Source organism: Thermobia domestica, chromosome 4 (assembly GCF_964235325.1).
Source record: "Thermobia domestica chromosome 4, izTheDome1.hap1.1, whole genome shotgun sequence".
Taxonomy (NCBI): domain Eukaryota; kingdom Metazoa; phylum Arthropoda; class Insecta; order Zygentoma; family Lepismatidae; genus Thermobia; species Thermobia domestica.
The window spans coordinates 110,154,485-110,173,544 of NC_137457.1; positions in this window are offsets into that span (position 1 = coordinate 110,154,485).

Here is a 19,060-nt window from a genome sequence, read left to right on the forward strand (position 1 = left end):
GAAGTTCAGGAATTTAGGTGGGAAGGAAATGGATCTGTAAATTCCGGAAATTTTACATTATTTTACGGGGAAGGAAATAAAAATCACCAGTTATTAATAGGGTTTTTCGTTCATAAACGTATATTATCAGCAATTAAACGGGTTGAATTTGTTACTGACATACTTTCCTTTATTACTCTTAAAGGACAATGGTGTAATATTATTTTTTTAAATGTACATGCCCCAACTGAAGATAAGAATGACAATATAAAAGACAGTTTTTACGAAGAAGTGGAACGGATATTTCACCAACTCCCGCGATACCATATGAAAATTCTGTTAGGGGACTTAAATGCGAAGGTAGCACGAGAGGATATTTTCAGACCGATTATAGGGAACGAAAGTCTGTATAAAGAAAATAATGATAACAGTGTTAGACTCGTGACTTCGCAACATCTAAAAACCTAATCGTGAAGAGTACTAAATTCCCACATCGCGACGTTAAAAAATACACTTGGACATCACCAAATTGATCACGGTTTAGTAGATAGAAGAAGACAATCTAGCATAATTGATGTCCGGTCGTTTAGAGGGGCTAATTGTGACACTGACAACCACCTGGTGGCAGTGATAATACGGGATAGGTTATCGTTGAATAAAGGTAATATTCGTTGTCCGAAAACGGAGATATTCAATTTAAAGAAATTTGAAGAGAGCCAGGTGAGAGAGAAATACCAGATTGAAGTTTCGAATAGATTCTCGGCTTTAGAACATTCGGAGTACACTAGTGTTGAGGATACCTGGATTGAAATTAGAGGTAGCATTAAAATTTCAACAAAAGAAAAATTGTGAAACGCGGATATACCTAGGAACAAACCATAGTTCGACCGGGAGTGCATAAAACTAGCAGAGAAGAGAAAACAGGCAAAATTACGCAGGCTACAAAATCCGAATAAAATAACTACACAAAATTTCGCAGATATCAGGCAGGAAACTTCCAAAACTTTTAGAACAAAGAAACGCGGAAAGGGAAGATAGTTTCAAAATGCTACGCAAGCTTGTATACAAAAGACATCTTGCGAAACACTACGAGACCGAACACAAAAAGGGGATCCAACTTGGCAAGCCCCTGATAAGGCTTCACAAACCAGACCTAAATTTGATTTAATACGATAATGTACCAACCACATTCAGAGAGAATATCCAAATCGTACTGAGAAAAGCAGAAAGTGGAATAAACAAAGAAGTGATAGAACATTACAAGCAACTAGGACCAGAAAAATAGGAGTTTGCCCTAGGATAATGCAAATCCGCTTTGGACCACAAGAAACTAAATAGGTTGTCCAGAGAGCTAAGAAAGTAGCTATGGATTTCCTCAAGAGGAAGATACAACCTCAAAAAAAAACTAAGAACATACAAAGAAACAACAGAAGAGGACCAAAATCACACAAGGAGGAACACAGAACACCCCTAAAAGGAAACTAAGAAGAGACTCAAGAGAAGAACTAATGGAGTTCTTGGAGAGCTTCCAAACTTCCAAAAGTAGAGAAATAGAAAATCACCAAAAAACAATGGTCTTTCTTAGGACTACCAAAACTTCAGGAAAGAGAAAAACGGAATATGCTAGACCCAAACAGAAACCAAGAGTCCTTCTTAGGACCACAAAAGTCTCAGAAAAGAGTCAAACCTGACCTCAACATATCGGTGAGACCCACAAAACAACCCAACGAAAGTGATAATCAAATGAGAAGAAAGAAAAAAGCAGACCCTGAAAAAAAAACATGAAAAGAAAGAATCACACATACACAACATCTCAAATGTAACTCTGAACACCGACCAACTGGAAGTACTAGAAAAAGGACTATCCTTCTGCCCAATATATAAAACGAACACAATGGTCCTGAGAAAGGACCTGAAAAAATTCAAAAAATCTAAACAAACTCTACCAGACAGCAATAAGAAAAGAAAGAGCCCGAACGGAACTCAAACCACAAATCCCGCTGTTAAAAAAAAGAAAGAGAACAAAGACCCAGACCTGACCATACAATTATAATTATAAATTACATACATATAATTTAAAATTATTATATTATACAATTATAATTATAATTATATACATATAATTATAAAACCCATTGATAAATCAGGTGGACTAGGAATAATGAACACAAAATACTATGAAAAAGAAGCACTCCTCCAATTGGAAGACGAAACCACGTTCAGAGAAATAAAACAATCAAAACAAGCAATCATCAAACTGATAGAAAACAAGATAACCTTTTTTGAGAACCTACTGATTAAAACAGGAGCACTAAGACACTTCCATGCAGGAAGACTAATAAGCAGAGGGTTAGGCCTACCGAGCTTCTACCTACTACCGAAAATACTCAAACAGCCACGACCAGAAAGGAATATACCCCAGGGAGACCAATAGTATCAACCTGCTACAGCCCCACTAAAACCTAAACAAATACTTAACACATTTTCTTATGAAACTCTTACCTGCACTGCCAGAATGGCGAAATGACACCACAGATTTCGTCCAGAGAATCAGAAAAAAAGGAAAACGTATCCCAACCACTTCCAATACACCGCAGACATAAAAACCTATGCCCGAGCATAGAAAGCAAAAGAGGCATAGAACTTGTATCACACTATTACACTTCAAGGTATGACTGGCTAAAAAAGGAATGAGAAGGGGAAAGCCTGGAGCCACCAGACCCTGCTCTTGTAAAGAGAGAACTGGACATTCTGATGTAAAACTACAACAGATTTGGTGACAAAACATTTCTCCAACGCAACGGCACAGCCACGGGAGCCTGGGTGTCGTGGCCTATGCGAACATCTATGTTCGCATGGAGCTAACCCAAGACGGAAACGGGCCCCATAAAACTTTTACACGAATATAGATTTGTAGAAGATATCATGGGATTATTCCCAGGCACCAAACAACAATTAGAAACATATATTGAAAACCTACAAGGAAACAAAGGAGGACTAGAATTCATAATGGAAACAGACAAAACTCGAATAAACTTCCTGGATGTAACAATAGTGGAAAGGCCATGCGGCCGTCTACAGACAGACATTTACTACAAACCCACAAACAAACCAGAATTCTTAAGAGCTAACTCCGCACACCCCACGACACTGAAAATCTCACTAATAACAAGTCAAGGACTACGACTAACAAGAATCATTGAAAACAAACAAAAACTGAAAAACAGACTAAAACTACTAGGCAGAACCTTTATACCAAGAGGCTATAAAAAGCATTTGTCAATACCGAAATAGAGAATCTACTAACAGAACCAAACTACAAAAAGGAAATACGGGAGACAGACCGACTAATATTCCCACTACTCTACCACCCAAACTATGAGAAAAAACTAAAAGCAATTATCAAAGGATTCTGGGAAAGAGTAAAAATTGAATACAAAACAGAAGACTGCTGGCAAAAGATGCCCCAAGGAACCCCATTGATAGCATACAGGAGACCCAAAAACTAAAACAATACCTCACAAATGCAACATATGACAAACCAATAAAAAACGAAACACTAAGAAACGAATACCAACACCGGAAAAAACACATAAAATAGAACAGAGAGAGTAACACACCAAGAACAGAAAACTAGAAAACGCAGAATGAAAGAAAGAAAAATAAAAACGAAGGAGAAAAGAAAACAGAACAAAATGAAAACGAAAAGGAAAAGAGAGCGCAAAAAAGAAGGACAATAGAAAGGAAAGAGAAAGCAAAAAAAAGAAACAGAAAGTGGAAAACGAAAAAGAAAAATAAAAAATGGGAACGAAAAGAGGACCCCACAAAACAAAACGTCAAGAGAACAGATAAAGGAAATACTGGAAAGATTATGTAAAAGGAAAAAAGAAAAACCTAAATAGAGCGACAGGCCCTTAAACCAAACTGAAAACCACAAATTGAGGCAAACCAAAAACTAACCAAAGGAAAACCCCCAAAAATAGAAGAGAAAACCAGAACCAAAAGAAACGAAAACAAATACCATACGAAAGGAAAAAATGAAAAGGGAAGAAAAAGAAACAAGACGTCTAGGATCTAAACATAAGAACGAAGGATAACGAAAAACAAACCAAACAAAAATAGAACAAGGCAAGAAACACATTGTATGAGAAACTGGAAATTGTGATACCAGTCTAAATATAAAATGAAGAATTAAAATGCTATAAACATAACAATAATAGCAATTAAAAATCGTAACAAAAACAACAATAAAAAGAAACACGTAAAAGAAACGAAGGAAGCTCAGGAGGTACAAAACCCTTCTCTATTTGATTGTATTGGCACACATCGTACACGAACGCCGGAAAAATGGAGAAACTAAGCTGCACTTACCAAGGAAAATTAAGCTAGGTCAACACTGAGGAACCAGGCTAGATGCTCCACCTCCACACTTGTATATACACAGTTTTCTGAAAACTAAAATTAAGGAACTCGAAGAATAGCAAAAATAAAAAAATAAAAAATTCGGGACATGTATAAGGGAATCAATGAATTTAAGAAACGCTATCAACTCGTGTTTACATATTAAAGAAATTTGACGGTACAGTTCTCACTGACACGGTTAGCATCTTAAATAGATGGAAAGATTTCTTTGACAATTTGCTTAACACGCAACCAAAAACTAGTGGGCGTGGAGAAAAGGGGATCACACCGCATAACCGTATACTCCAGAACCCAACTGAATAGAAGTAGAAACCGCTATAAAGAAATTAAAGAAACACAAATCTCCAGGTGTAGATGAAAATCCGGCTGAGTTAATTTTAGCTGGAGGCGAAAAATTGTGGAACAAGATACACAAACTCATTCTCCTTATATGAAAAAAGGAAGAATTGCCACAAGAGTGGAAGTAATCAATCATTGTTCTAATTCAAAAGAAAGGCGACAAAACTGACTGTAATAATTATCGAGGCATTTCTGTTCTGTCAACATTCTATAAAATCCTTTCAAATATTCTACTAGCAAGACTGACCCCATATGCAGATGAAATTATTGGAGATTATCATTGCGGATTTAGACGAAATCGATCAACTATCGACCAAATATTTACCATTCGCCAAATACTCCAAAAAAGTGGGAATACAATACCCCGGATTTGATTGATTTTAGAAAGGCATACGACTCGGTTAGTAGAGAAACATTATACAACGCTCTTACATAACTTTAAATACCGAGAAAGCTAATTATATTAATTAAGATATGTTTAAATGAATCCCAAAGTAAAATTTTTGTCCACGAGCTTTTGTCGAAAATGGTCTGAAACAAGGAGATGTGTTGTCGCCATTATTATTTCACTTCGTTCTGGAATACGCTATAAGGAATATCAAAGATAGCAAACACGGCCTACAGTTGAACGGTATTCACTATGTTATGGCATATGCAGATGATGTAAATTTAATAGGGGATAATAGGAGAATAATAGAAAGAAATGCAAAGATCTAATTAAACTCTTGCAGGGTCATTAGTTTAGAAGTAAATGCAGATAAAACTAAAACATGGAAGTGCGTCGGGGCCGGAATAAAGCAAATTATGGATGCGTTAAAATATTAAATAATACTTTTTATAAAGTGGATAGTTTCAAATATCTATGCCAATATTAAGAGAGGAAAATCATATTCACGAAAGAATTAAATGTCGACTAAAAGCAGGGAATTCGTGTTAGTATTCGGTTCAAAACCTCTTGTAGTCGCGAATTCTGTCGAGAAATTTGAAGCTGAAAATATAAAAAATGATAATCATGCCTGTTGTTCTGTATGGCTGCAAAACATGGTAACTTACTCTGAGGAGAGAACATAGAATGAAAGTATTTGAGAAAAAGATCCTTTGACGTATATTCAGACCCAAGATGAGCGAGAATGGGGAATGGTGGATACTTCATAAGGAGGAACTACATAATTTATATGGTTTACCCAACATTGTTAGGGTCGCCAACTCTAGGAGGTTTAGGTGGTTTAGGATGTAAATTAAGTTTATAATGAAAATGCTGTTTCTATAAATGTCATATTTTACTTTGTAGATATATTTCGCTAGGCATGTAAACGTGCATGTAATAGTAACGATTATAGTGATTAGATATTTAAAAAACAGCACTAGGAAATAGGAAAGGTTAAAACTTGTTTGAAATGGTGTATAATCCGAAACATTAAAATTGTTCATTTATGTTGCTTTTACAATATTATCACAATAAATATTCCACACTTAAAATTAAAACAAGATTACGTAATTTATAAAAGCACTTTCGCAAGCTTTAACAAAATTACCATATGTCTAAAGCGGTAATAGATATTCAACTGCCGTACACGGCATTAATAAATATACATCTACCTTGAATTGCATCTATGAAATTTAATACATTTCTGTTTTAAAATTTCAAATAAATGCTTTGACTAAAAATAACAAATTATATTTGTTATGATCGTAACTCGTAATTTTATACGCAAATATTTTGGAACTGGCAGAATCAACGTCTCACATGCAGTATTATTGATAAGGGGAGAGCTAACTTTCATGTTTGTCTTACTGTGACATTCTTACATTGCAAGACTCAGTAATAAATGTCAAATTATTATTGTTCATTTTATATGTAGATTTGAAAAGAAATTATAAACTACTTTCATTTTAAATAAATATTTATTAATGCTTCGTTGGTAATTTGGTGATAATATTTACCATGGTAAACAATATACACTGTCAGTCTGTGTGTCTAGCAAATATTCAGCATTCTTTACACTAAACGTTAGAGTGTGCGTTAAGGTAGGTAGGTAGATCGATAGATATACATATATATAGATGTACAAATTTCGACAATATATATAGTGGGTTTTGTTATAATTCCAAATAGCTCATCAGAAGGAGACGTATACTAAAGGTAACGAAAGAAGTTATGTTGCAATTTCACCCATCAACGTCGAACATCGAAAGTCACGTAAGACGTATTTGGAAGATTACAAATATTCTCCATCAGCATCGACGACCTTCTGCCAATATTCTGGAAGGCCATGGTTTCCATCGTGGTGGAACTCAGTGCGCCGTGAAGCGAAGAAGATATCAAGTGCATTTTGCACCTCTACTAGGTATTTGAACTTTCGTGCTCTAAGGTAATTGTCCAAGGAATCGAATAGATGGTAATTGGAAGGTGCAATGTCCGAGAAGTATGGTGGATACGATAATATTCTCCATCCAACACGTAGAATGATGTCCAGGGTAATCCTTGCCATGTAGGGTTTAGCATTGTCCTGTAACAGGAGTAGCTTCCGCGATTCAGAAGTGCTGGCTCTAAAATTTTAACTTTTCCTTAAATATGGCTCAACTGATGAAAATACACAGCTGCATTGATGCTCTGACCAGCTGGTACCAGTTACTGATGCACGATACCGCAGGCAGTTCGCCAAATTTATGAAATTACCTTTTTACCGTGCAGTGCTAGTTTCGGCTGTTTTGGAACCGGTTTATGGGATGCTAAAGAATTATGACAGCGCCGAGGAGCTTTATACAGGACCTAGTTCTCATCACATATCAACACCCTGTCCACGAATGGCTCCGTCCTCAGACGAAACTGCAAAGAAACACAGGTGTCTGCTCGCGTTCCCTTCTGGTCCGAAGTAATGTCATGTGAGACCTATCGGCCCAACTTGAAGTAATTCGCAAATTGATAGAGGTGATGCCGAACAATTTCTTCACTAACACTGGATTTAAGTCCCAGTATCTCACACGTCTGGACTGTATTCGCCGCAATTGCTGCCTGAAGATCTTCCTTTTGTACATGTGTTATTCTTACGGCTCGTGGTGGTTGTTCAAATGTATCGCTACGGTTCTTAAACTTGTTAAAAAACAGCTGCACTGTCCGGATAGACACGACACACTCACTAAAGTCTTGGTCTATCTTTGCTGCGTTTGACCGCAATTTGAAGTCATACAGCATTCACGTCCTTTTGACGCTCTGTGGAGGTTCCATATTCACTCTGTCCTCACGCACGTTCACGGTGTAACTGAATGCCACAATCAGGTATTATGTGAATATACCCACATCAACAACTGATTCCACAAAAAGCGACAGAATATTTTGGTTATGTTTATAGTACTGTACAATCTACAGCATTTCACTTACGACTCTTAGGTTTAATCCATTCAGCTTTGAGCTTCAGAAAATGTTCCGTTATAAACGCGGGCATTTAAAATATCATCAGTGCAGACATTTACTTGACTTATAGTTTTCTGCCGGTTTTTGAATTTTCTTTGACAGCATATACCAGAATTTTCCTTTGAGGAAAATACAATTGTCTTAAAAATGCATGAACTTTATATTGTTGGTTTAATAATGTATTAATATTGGTGGTTTCCATAATATCATGGAAAGGAGAAGCACTCATTTAAAAAAGGCATTACGCTTTAGTTACGTTAGTTTATAATTCGTCTGTGTTATTGCACTGTTAAATAAATACTCAATTTTTGGTATAGAAATAGCAATTCTAGCGAAATGATCATCTGCTAATTGAAATATGAAATTGTCATTTGGAGTCACGAAAATGCTACGGAGAGTTGCAATATTTAAGTAACTCCGTTAATCATAAAATACTTTGCCAGTGTGGATAATATTAATGATACTACGGAAACAACAACACTGGACAAATTGAACAAAAATACCGTGAAATCTAGTTTTAGACTAATTACCACTAATCTCAATTAATTGTGTTTGCACATCATGATAATACAAACAGATAACAACTATCTCCTGGCTTTCATTCAGGTATGGAATCATAATTCTGCTGAGACGAATAGTTTTCTACTGAATCCAGTAATTTCATATTTTCTGAAAACGTCTCATACTCTATTTGAAGGAAAAATCGAAGCATGAATTTTGTGATGTCATTGCTGCTTTTCTTAGATCTTAACACTAGAACACCCAATATCTTTGACCCCCTAGTCCGACAGCGAGGTGTCATTTTGACACCGCTTACTTTTATATAAGGAAACTAAACTTAAAACATGTTTAATATTTGAATACACTCTCTTAATAAATATATTTGAAAAACAAAAATTGTATTCAATAGACGTGTTGTAATATATTTTAAGTCCAAAAATTTTGAAACTACTACATACATGGGAGTCACTGTTTATTCAGTATTTATAGTAACATCTTAGTAAACAAACTAGTTTTACATATCTGTCAATGTATGTTGTTAAACAGAAACCTAAATATGAAAATAGCAAGGAGATTTCTGCAAATTCGATTGCTCAGTTTTCGTCGCAATTGATGCAAATAAAGCGACACGATTAGCACGCTTCCCACGTCAGTTTCAGGCAGGTATAGCAATTAGTCGTGAGATTTCCCTTGTATTTTTTGATTTGACATTTCATCCGTTTCCCACTATCATCCAATTTCGAATTTGCCGCAATCATTGCTACATTCTTGGAGATTGCTGGGGCTCCATGCTTCCTCGTCTCTGCATAAGCTTGTCCCAGTTCCTCGGCTAAAGACTGAATAAACTTTCTTCGGGATATTTTCTTCCTTAGAGTCACCCTACAGATATTGCAAGCACTGATGGCTGCCAAGCCGAGAACATTGTACAAGCTGTGAACATGACATCGTCGAGATCCTGCCTTGACCGAATAATTTATGACCATCTGGTCTATAATTAAACAAAAATGTTAGTGTTGTAGAAGGAAATACTTTCTGGAGTCTTCTTGTTTTTACTGTTAATTTGGACGCCACCAGAATAAAGAGAAAAGAGAAGTAGAACGTCCTTTCTTTCTTTGCACTGATAAACTTAAGTTATTCCCCCATGATTGTAAATTGTCGAATCATAGCGTGGCTGTCGAGATGTTCTAATGTCATAAGGTTTTTCCCTTCTCACCTTATTCATGGTACCAACAATGCTTCTTTTCTTCTCCTGGAGTTCTTTTGCAAATTTGAGCGAGGTTAAAAAATTATGACAGGTAACATTACGTCCAGTGCTGAAGATAGATTCTACTAATTTCACAACAACAAGCAAGTCGTTGGCTTTGTGGTCCCTGTTCATACTTACCTATGTATGGAGATGCGTTTACCATAAGTCTTTTCTCGATGCGGCATTGCCTTGGAAGTTTATTCAATGAAAATTAACACTTGATATACAAAAAATAACATCTTGTAAATTTTGACGCAACAACGAGACTAGAGTACGCGCAAAGCACTCTGGTCTTATGTTATAGTATAAGTCTAAAACCATTAGAGCCATCAGACCTTCAACAAGCTTCGTAGTGCAAAAACAACAGTAATTTTACTCACTACAATAAATTTGATTACAGAATACAAAGCCAAAGCTCAACTTTTCTTAATTTAAGTTTTAGTGTGAATTTAACACCATCAGGAGTTTTCAGCAAATCCGATCCTATTTTCCTTCATATACAAATTAATTGGGCCCAAGCTCTTCCCCGAGTTTATATTGATATTTTGGAAAGAGTCAAAAAGTTTGAAATCTCTAGCCTTAGAAATAAATATTTCATTCATGGTTTTACGACGATAAGTACCAAAATGACACCTATGGGCGTTCTAGTGTTAATGTCATATTTCTGATAAATGATTCGTTTACTTTGAAGTTACAATATAGTGCCATCCGTCTTTGTGAATTTATCGCACATTTAAATGACACTAAACGTTCGCTTAAACAGCAAATTCCAACACACGCAGGTGCTACTCTCTCCCCTAGTAAGAAGACGTAGCGATGTGTCAAATATTGCGTAATACATCTCTTCATATGCTATATTCAATTCTTGAATTTGAGTATGTATTATCGTAAGAAGATAAGTACACAATTATCTAAAAATGTTGATATACATTAAACATCACATCAGTTTTAAATTATTTCTGATATATAAAATTGTAACGAAAGCTGGAAGCATATTTGCCCCCTTTTTTTTTTTAAATCCAAATAGCTCAAGTGCCATATTGATTTCTCTGAGTGTAAAATTTTGAAGTTCAAAAACTCATTTAAAGAAATCTAATTTTCTTATGATTCCCACTTTTAAATTCATTTATTATGCTGTTCACTTTATACTTTAGGTACATTTCCTAACGTTTAAAGTCAATAGCATAATCTTGTGCAATCTCGTTAATACGTTCCCATTGAATATTTAATTATATATACTTTCATTTGTATCACAAATTAAAATAAAATTGTAACATTTTAGCATAATATTATAAAAAATAAGGGTTTGCACTGAATATAAAATTTTACATTAGATATTTCTCTTAATTTTCATACAATATTGAAACAATAAACTTCTTAAATTTTTGAATATACATATTTAACGACAATGAATTGCAATAGCATGTACTCACCATAAAAGTATCTGTCTAATATTCTCTCTGTAAAGCGTAAGAAAGCAGATAACAGTATAAGTACTTTAAGTTTATGGGAGGTGACATACTATAGTAATGTATGACACAAAACAATAATATGTTTTTTTAATGAAAAAGTAATATATTAATAGAAAGTATCGAAATTTAGTCATTTTAGTATACGAGTGTACAGCGGGCCATAGAAATTCTTGATTTACGTAATCCGTGAGATAGACAACGCAACTAACATCTCCTCCAAAATTAATTATGCATGTAGTAGCTAGAACAGCAGCATGAACTTGCCCCCAACTGTTGAATGCACAAATCGGAAAGCTGATTATTGTCTAGGTGTGCGGCAAAATGCTGGCTGTCAAAATGACAAAAGGGAGTCTTTGGATACTTGTTCTCAGAATAATTCTTTATACACAGGCACTTGAAAAAAGTATGCAGACTCCAGAGTCGCCGATGCGTAGATAACAGTCATGTGATTTAGTTAATCTCTTCATTAACTAAAATGATTAACTATATAAAAAAGCTAATTTAAACTTCAAATGACAATACATATATGAGTATCACATAATATATGGATGGGTTAGAGTAGGAACATGTATTATAGAAGGTTACTTTTTAACAAACTAAAAGCTTTGCGCTAAGTTTTGGAATTATTGACCGTAATCCTATCTTCAAAACAATACAAAGTAAGGATGGATCATTTAGGGGAAAAATTTCAAATCCAAATGAAAATTTTGGTGGTCTAATATGGCCTGAGCTCCGGCGCCTAGGTTCCAGCGCCATTGATTGATACGTAATACTACTACGAAAGAAGAAATTGTTTATTTCATTATTGGGTATATAATCTTTGAAAATGCTCACTACCGATAATTTATTTGTAAATATTAAAGATGCAAATTTCGATAACACTCAAACGAGTTGAATAACTTATTCGTATTAACGTATTTCCCGTTAGGTTGCTAAATATAACTGAGGGTTCTTAGTTTTTTAATAGTTGTGAAAATTTACACATTGTGTCACATAGCGAAAGAGGGAGAATGTAGTGTAAATAAACAACTACATAAAAATGAACGAAATTAACGGATAATATCAAATATAGAACGGTTAATAGAATTAACTCTGTAACTGGTTATCTCCATTCATTTTTCTTTTTTTTCTCAGGGTTGCATCATCACTTAATTTCTCCACTGGAGATTATCTTTTATTTAGCAGCATCGAAGTGGAGCTTAGTATTTTAAATGAAACATTTAAAAAAATATGTCAAGGGGGAGGACGAAATTCAAACCCGAACTGCGGGATTATAGAAAACTCAAGCCTAACCACTCTTCTAAGGCGTTACTTAATTTGGTTTGCCTATATAAGAAGCCTTTTCACTCAGTTCAAAACAGTTGCTTATTAACAGTCAAATTTATTTGCAAACAACACGAATATATAATTGAGTACTCGGACGGTATTCACTAAATTAACAACATTGCAATTTTTTTAAACGTAAAATACAGAACTCCTTCATTGTGAATCAAATACTGCGCGTTTATATACTATTACAGAAAAAAGTAAGTCATTTGGCCGGGAGTCGAAACAGAGACTCTTGTAACGACAGCCGAACACTCTACCAATGAGCTAATTTTTAACTGAAGTACGAAGTTTTGAAAAACGATACACGAGATACATCATCCTGCTTCTGTAGAAACGATCTAAACATTCATTTCCTTTCGGTTTAGAAAAGGGCTTTAAATAAACAGTAAAATCAACAAAATGCCGATGAAGGGATACAAAAAAGGAGTGATATCCCAGTGGAAACAGTGGGTCTGTCAAAACGCTAACCAAGCCCCCGCCACGAAAAGTACTGAAATCAAATAAGTCGCTCAAGTGTTTTTGTTCTTTTGTGAAGTTTAATCATAAACACTTGGCAAACCTCAAGTAGGTAGTGGAAAACTGTACTTTTCAAAAACGTAATTTCATCCTTATATTTTACCCTTTAATGCACTTGGCTTACATTGACAGGCTCACTCTTTTCGATGGGGTATGTTTTACAGGAAGGACCTCAAATACGTATTTCTTTAACCTTTTGAAGGCACCAGGGCCTAGCAGTTGAAGGCTCTGTATAGTACCATATTTCACATAAGTGGAATTAAATAACCAGGTTCAGCCTTTTTCTGTATCCAGACTCATAACTATGAAAACATTTACGACAAATCAAACAACAATCATTTCAAGGATTCAAACTCTTTTATATAGGCTATGTTATTAGGAAGTGTAATCGAATGTGCTTTATTCGGAAAATAGTTTTATACATTGCAAGACCTGTAACGCCCAAATATTCACCGCAAACTTAAGGTCGTATTATCTGTCACACAGGAGCGTCATGTACTAATATATAACGTTTTGTAATAATATATTAGTAGACAATCGATTAAAGTATACGTAAACCTCAAACTCTTAGGGGTAAATTGCCCCTCCTGCCCTCCCTAAATGACAAACCCTGGTAAAACAGCAAAATATATTGCGATCCCAAATGCACTTTACACAATATATAACACGAACAGTGTGACAAGAATGGAAAGCAAAGAAACTTTTATATGGTAAGACGATAGAAACAAAAGTCACAAGCTGAATATTTAAAGTGTATAGGAGAAAAATGACCGTCTGTGACGTAGTGGATAACGTTCTAACCAACAAACATCAGGTGATACATGCTTGAATCTTTGTCAATTACACTTTTTTTTCTCTTTTCTCTTTCTCTACAACCATTACTTGTAGTATTAGAGTTTTATATATTGTGTCATTTTGTTAGATTTCCCCTTTTCCTTCCTAAGGTAATAATATAAGGCTGAAGGTATGTTTCTACCTAGGCAGGTCAAACCTAAGGACGTTTTAGATTTCTTTCTATTAATAAAATATAAAAAGAAACTTTCATCCGAAACTAAATTACAAGTAACTGAAGTGAAATAGCAAGTGTTTAACAGCTGACTCAACCAGAATTTGTGTTTCTGTCCGTCTATCTATTTGTCTGTCTCCCCACAGCACCCGTAAGACTTACTTCGTTTTAATTAAGGTTGGGATATGACTTCCTCCAATCTTTGAAAATATATTTCTTGTTTGATGTTGCAAGAATCTATCAAAATAAAGAAGTTAATGAAAATAAAATCTTATCCGTGCTGCAGGTTTCGACATACAGAAAATCATTTTCTGTTTGAAACTACGTAAATATGATCTGAATTTGATAAAACGTAGCACATGCTCTCTTTTGTGTATCCCACTCATTCCCAATGGTTGTAGTTGAAACCAACTAAAGTAGTCCTGTGCATTTTTGTTGACACTAACAAGAAGAAAGGAGACTTTGGTAAATAAACTTTGGGCCATTTTTTGCAAGGTGATAGCGCACATTTAAAGTGTTCATATTACAAACTGGGGAACGCAGTGGCTTAATATAATGGAGAAAAAGTGTCTCAAAAGCGACTAGAGACATATATCGTACGAGCAAAGTTATCAAGTGACAGCGTGGCAGAGTCAGTAGCGGGTGTGACTCACGTAGAAAGATTAACGTATTCGATCCCTGCTAGAGTGAACTTCTTTTGCTTCAACCATTAAAGTAACCATTTGTAGCTACAAGTAAAATGTCAATTCTTGACTTTATTGTTTGAAGCAAAAAACAAAGAAAGTCGACTCCAACCTGAATCGAACCCGGGACCCTTTGTACGCGAGTCACAGACGCTATTGCACTTGCCACACCGTCACTTGATAACTTTGTGCATCGTATGCTATATGCGTAGAAGAAAAAACTTTGAGTCGCTTTTTATCCGCTATATTAGTCCATTGCGCTCTCCCATTTTCTGATATGTAGACTATCACCTTGCAAAAAATAGACCTAAAGTTCATTTCCAAACTCTGCTTTTTCCTTTAAGTGAATCACAAACAAAATATTAAATAGAATGATTGGATATGAAGGCGTGCGCTAAGTACCAGAGTAATATTTTGCATTGATTTATTTATTATTTCATGTTCATTGTTGACACTATTAATTTAATTTTTATAAGGATGCACTTTACTACCCAGACCCACAAGTATAAATATAATTGTAATTATATTATTTTTCTATTTTTGAACAAAATAATATGACACGTGTGTATATTTTTGTTCGTTTTTGAGTGTGATACTCTTAACCCATTAAAGTTCTCTTCAGTAATAAGCAACTACGTATATAATAAAAAATTAAAAAAATATTTGTTTTCTTTTTAAAAACATGTTTACATATTTGTGAACAATATCATCATTCTCATTGAAATTTTTGTTGTTAAGCATTTTAAAACATTTTTGAAATGATTAATTGCGAATAGTATAATGCAAAAAGAATAAATCAAAACATCCGCATAACACAGAATCATCGTCGTGATATTTTTACTGTTTGTAAAATATATATTAGTATTTCTTAAGAAAAAGTTTTTTATTACCTTAGGAATGTCCATAGCAAGACTATCAAAATAATAGTCTTGTTTTTCTCATCGATGTAAACTGTAACCTAGTGCGCTCCAATTGAATCTGATTTATCAAGATTAATCACAATTGCCGTGGTTCTACCATTACAGGAAGTTTGTAAATGGGTTAAATTCCAGTAACACTTGCACCACTCACTTTAACAGCTAGTAACACTTAACAATTCGTCCCTATACATGATGAAGAATATTTTTGTTAATTGTAGTAGTGGGTATGTAATTATCACTGTTGCTCACATGTAAAACACAATTATACACTTTTGCATAATCACTATACAGTAATGCTTTATGAACAATACACCAATATTGTCCGAAACGATATGAACGAGAAACCTTAATGCTGTACATTTTGGACAGTCTATTGCTTCTAAATTTGTAACATTTCATTAAAAAATTTCTTCAAGAAAACACTTTCTAGTTATTTAGCAAGTGTAAATACTTGTAGTATTTGAACAATACGTTTGAAGTATTTACTTATGATGAGAATACTCTACATCGCCTTTTCCCCAGATAATGCCATAGACATTCTCACTTAAATACTTGTTTGTACTTATGATTCGCTAAGGTAAGTTATTTAATGGATATGGTGGTTTAAATATCCAATTTTGAAAAAAGTGTATGTCCGAATTTATAATTGCTAGTTCCTTTTCAATTAAATCATCTTCATTACCATATTACTTTCCATATTACTTTCAAACCTTTAACCTTAACAAACTGCATTTACGTGTCGGCTAAAAATCATTTCCAACCAACCCCCACATCCCTGATTTTAATAATAATTTATACCTTCTAAGTTACTATACTCTGATATCATGTACTGGTATATGTAATCAAAATTATCAACATACTGTCACTCTTGATGAATATACTAATGAATATGCTCTGTATGGTTTTATTCTGTTTGCAACATGAATTTTAGACAAAAATACATGGGATGTAATTTGTTATTCCCTTGTAAATTGAAAAATTTTAATTTTCAGAAACTTTAACTTGACCTGTTACATGTATTGTGTATGCACAATTTGAAATTTGTTAGCACAAGTAGACAAGGATTGACATATTTCCACTGATAACACTTTCTAATTTATTCAGTTGAGTACAATAAGGGTTATCGTGGAAAGCAGAGAATAACCCTTATTGTACTCAACTGAATAAATTAGAAAGTGTTATCAGTGGAAATATGTCAATCCTTGTCTACTTGTGCTAACAAATTTCAAATTGTGCATACACAATACATGTAATATCCAGTTAAAGTTTCTGAAAATTAAAATTTTTCAATTTACAAGGGAATAACAAATTACATCCCATGTATTTTTGTCTAAAATTCATGTTGTAGACAGAATAAAACCATACAGAGGATATCCATTAGTATATTCATCAAGAGTGACAGTATGTTGATAATTTTGATTACATATACCAGTACATGATATCAGAGTATAGTAACTTAGAAGGTATAAATCATTATTAAAATCAGGGATGTGGGGGTTGGGTGGAAATGATTTTTAGCCGACATGTAAATGCAGTTTTTTAAGGTTAAAGTTTTGAAAGTAATATGGATTAAGATGTGATTTCCCATTGAATGCTGTTTTGGAGATGAAACCAATAACCAGGCCTTTAGGAACATTACCCAGGAAGATATCTAGGTTGTAAAACTCGACTTGTGCAGGAATAGTATAAGATCTAATTTCAAGTCTTAAGAAAGGTAACTGTGCCGTTTTCGAAACAATTCGCTTATTCTATTGTACAGCTAAATTTGCAGCTACACCAATGCCTCGTGTGCAACTTCATAACTTGTATTTTAAGGAGATATTAAGCAAAATTTATCTCTACTACGGGGTAAACTTACTTTATTGGAAAACACGCGATCTAAACTTACGGCAGTATGAAGACATCCACACATTTCAAAACAGAGATTTCTCGCCTTATTACCACGCTTTTCAAAACCAGCATCTGAATTTATTTGCAGTATCTTTATGCCACATGGAACATGCTAAATATGTTTAAGAAGTATAATATGAATAATTTAATAATGTTTCAATGTATGCACGATAAGGATAAATACTGATGAAGAACTAATTAATTTATTACCTAACGAAATATTAATTTTGACTAAATAGTGAATGTAGGAAATTATTTACTGGTGCGACAGTATCATCTGCAGTTAAATTTGTACCATCAGCTTTTGAAATTTTACAACATACATAACGATATAGATATTCAGGATGAATAAATTACCATGTTTCTTGATGAATAGATAATTCATTAGGTCCAAATGAAATTAACGTAGAAATACTACGATGTTCAGCATTTGTAGTCGCTCCAATAGCTGTTTGTGTCATAGGTATATTAAAAAAATCAAAATCATTGATACATAATTCATAACTATCTCAATTTAGCAGCGACGTTATGGAAATATATCGTTTATATGTTTACATTTTATTGGTGCTCCAAACTTTACAAATGCAAGAGCCTTCCTTTTGCTTGACCGTCTCTTACCGCTACCATTTAGCAACTGGCCGATATTATGAGTGGCTTTTGTCTTTTGTCTCTATCGTCCGCTCCTTTCACCCGTGAGCGAGCAGTTTATTTAAATAGACGTTTTTCCAATACATCATCCTCAGCTCATATACCTGTTTATAATTTTAACGCCCTACAATTTTTGCACATTGTTTAAGAAATAGCAAAATAAAACAAAATAATCCTTTAAATAAACTAATATACCATGTCCCTTTTAATATACAGGTCTTGACAAACATGGTATGCAACGTCCATGTCTTGATCACATTTTATTATTTAGCAGATGCAGGAAAGCGTTTAAAATCTAGTGTTACGGTCAGTGTGCCAGATCGAAATGGCAAATTTAGCACTGTGTGATCTCTTAATATTAATTCGACTGTGTTAAAACAAAATTCTGTAAGTTCCATATAATGAATATCTTCAAAGATTTATACTTTTCAGTACTTGATATAAGATATTGTTGCTATACATAGTAATGGTGCTTTTGTATCACCCAAAATTTGATACTGTATATCTGTGTAAATAAAAGTTTGATGTGGATTTCCAATATGTACGTATGATAGTTTAAATACCCGACATTTTCTTGACAAAATCCGATTTTTTCAGAAAAAATTAATTGTAAAGCTAATGTAGGAGAGAATGTAACTGATACTACTTGTTCATCACATCCAACGTGTACAATATGCGAAAAAATAAATCTTGT